Consider the following 3,280-nt stretch of genomic DNA (forward strand, 5'->3'; position numbering starts at 1 on the left):
TAATAAAGCCCTTCATCACGATGAACTGAACAACTGTTAATAGATGACAGAGTAAATAAGGTCCTTCATCACGATGAACTGAACAACTGTTAATAGATGACAGAGTAAATAAGGTCCTTCATCACGATGAACTGAACAACTGTTAATAGATGACAGAGTAAATAAGGGTTCAATTCATCGTGATGAAGGGCTTTATTAATCTGTCATCTATTAACAGTTGTTCAATTCATCGTGATGAAGAGCCTTATTTACTCTGTCATCTATTCACGATTGTTCAATTCGTCGTGATGAAGGGCTTTATTTACTCTGTCATCTATTAACAGTTGTTTAATTCATCGTGATGAAGGGCTTTGTTAATCTGTCATCTATTAACAGTTGTTCAATTCATCGTGATGAAAGGCCTTATTTACTCTGTCATCTATTCACAGTTGTTCAATTCGTCGTGAAGGGCCTTATTTACTCTGTCATTTATTAACAGCGTTCAACTCATCGTGATGAAGGGCCTTATTTACCCTGCCGTCTATTAACAATTGTGAATAAACCTGATCGAAGATTTATAAAGTCTATCAGAACGTTTACTAACCGTAACGTATTTTATATAACATGATAAAAGAAACCCTTCTGTTATACTAGAAACCTGATCAAAGACTTTTACAGTCTATCAGAACTTTTACTAACCCTAACATATTTAATCTAATATAATAAAATAAAACCCTCGTCCTGCATTAACTGATCTGATCAACGACATTTAAGGTCTATCAAAACTTTTACTAACCCTAACGGATTTAATATAATATGGTCAAATAAAAGCCTTATCCTGCATAAACCGATCTGATCAAAGACTTTTAAAGTCTATCAGAACTTTTACTAACACTAACACTAATTGTTATTATTAAGATTAGGACGACACTTATGTTAGTATCCACACGGATATATTAATGAAATAAAATGAACGTTTAATAGTACACAATAAAGTTAAAATGAGACTGCCTTAAAATACAGTAAACTAGGAAGAATCCTCAATAGCCGCGGCATTGTAAATTCTTTTAGGTAGGATTAGAGTAAATCAATCTATCAGACCTTAGATGTGGTCAAATACATCAATCGAAAGGGTTTGGCCTCCTGAGTCCAAAACTGTGACTAGATCTCAAATTGGTCAAGAGATATCGGAGCTATGAGCTAAAAGTTTGTACTTGAAAAACTCAGAGACATTCTATGAGCCGTTATGCCGCGGCTAAAAATTGCTTTACATTAATAATGATGATGACATATAAAGTGTAAGAGACTGTTCCCAGTTTCACGGGATCTTTTTTACAGTAAAATTATTATGTAAAACATCTTTTTATGTTGTATTTTGAGAGAATCTCGTTTTAACTTTACTGTGTACCATTAAACAATGACTTTAACCCTTCTCCTGTGATAACTACTCGGGTCAGACTGTTATTACTATTGTAGTCTGAAATGAATATTTGATAACAATCTCTTTACTTCAAGTAATTAACGAACGCAAGAAATGTTGTCCCAACTGGTTACATTCATCTTCTTTTTTCTTAGTTAAAAAAAATGTTATTAAAATGGTTTGCTTCCTGCTGGCCCTCCAGTGGCACAACGGTATGTCTGCGGCCTTATACTACTAGAAACCGGGTTTCGATACCCGTGGTGGTCAGAGCACAGATAGCCCTTTGTGTAGATTTGTGCTTAATAACAAACAACAACAAATACTTTCTGCTGTTAAATTCTTTTAAAAAATGTTTGTTTTACAGCAAAGCTATATTGGGTTATCTGCTTTCTCCACCGCGTGAATCGTACTCCGGATTTTAGCATTGTAAATCTGTAGGCCGGGGACTGAAAACAAAAAGAAGGTCTAAACATTTGAACGACGAAGTCATTAATTCTATAACACAAAACAAGCACAGTAAGTTATTTGCTTTACTTGTTCTAAAATCAACAATCTTAAAGATTGAACTCCCGTCACCGATCATGCTCGCCCTTTCAGCCGTGAGGGGTTCTAATGTGACGGTCAATCGCACTATTCATTGGTAAAAGAGTTGCGTAAGAGTTGGCGGTAGGTGATGTTGACTAGCTGCCTTTCCTCTAGTCTATCTCTTGGAAATCAGGGACGACTAGTGCAGTAACTTTGCGTAAAATTCAACAAAACAAACAAACCAACTTTTAAGACTGATTTACTAATGTTCAGAAGTTAACAAACTTCTATACAGTGATTTATTCATCAAATGTACGTGCCAGTACGCAATATAATATGATATTTACACTGGCATAATGTCACAACGACATAAGTTCAATCCCTGTAGGTCTTTCCAGAGCCGTAGCTAAGGTAAGAGGGGGGAGGCAGTTGCCCAGGACGTAGCCGGAAAGGGGAACAGTCCAAGCGCTAAGTCTGTTATTCAATACTTTATGCAGAACTATGCAAACTGAAAGAAAAATAGAAAAACTTACCACTTGAACTTATCCGAATTAATGCAAGATAACTCGCTCTATTTATTATGGTAAGGTACTTAAATTCCCGCCTTCACCCCTTATTCTTCAACTACGTCGTCTCGTTCTTAAGTTATACCATATATCATAATTATTATCATATATTCTAGTATTGTTGTATTTACCATCTAATTTAGCTACATGCTTCTGTCGTAATATTTGCATGTTTTTAGGAAAAAAATCTGGATCGAGAAATAACATATCCACTGTTCCGGGACATCCTTCTATTCTGCTGGCTACCAAACATTACAGGAAGCATACTCAACAGGGTCATTGGATTTTTACTGTATCTGTCATTGTTATAAAGTAACGTGAAAACTGAGATTTATTGCAATTAATTTGTTCGGTAATTCATTTATGTTCTTGTAATAGTCTTTAAATTATATTTATTAACTATCCATGTCATGGAAACACTTGATTTTGATGGAATTGCGACCATGAATAACAAATTTGTTGCGAAAAGGAAAACTACGTCATAACTGAAAGTACTATTTGACTTTACGTCTGTATTGGTGTAACAAAAATGTTTGTTGCCAAACAGTTGAATCAGTTCACAGTATTTTTTTCTTAAACAAAGAAAAGGGGGGCGCAGTTCGTGAAATTTGCCCAGTGCGCAAAAATGACTGGCTACAGCTCTGAGTCTTTCCCATGAGGCCCGGCATGGCCAGGTGGATAAGGCGCTCGACTCACAATCTGAGGGTCGTGGGTTCGAATCCGCATCCCACCAAACATGCTCGCCCTTTCCAGCCGTGGGGGCGCTATAATGTGACGGTCAATCCCACTA

Source organism: Limulus polyphemus, unplaced genomic scaffold (assembly GCF_000517525.1).
Source record: "Limulus polyphemus unplaced genomic scaffold, Limulus_polyphemus-2.1.2 Scaffold6776, whole genome shotgun sequence".
NCBI classification, from domain to species: domain Eukaryota; kingdom Metazoa; phylum Arthropoda; class Merostomata; order Xiphosura; family Limulidae; genus Limulus; species Limulus polyphemus.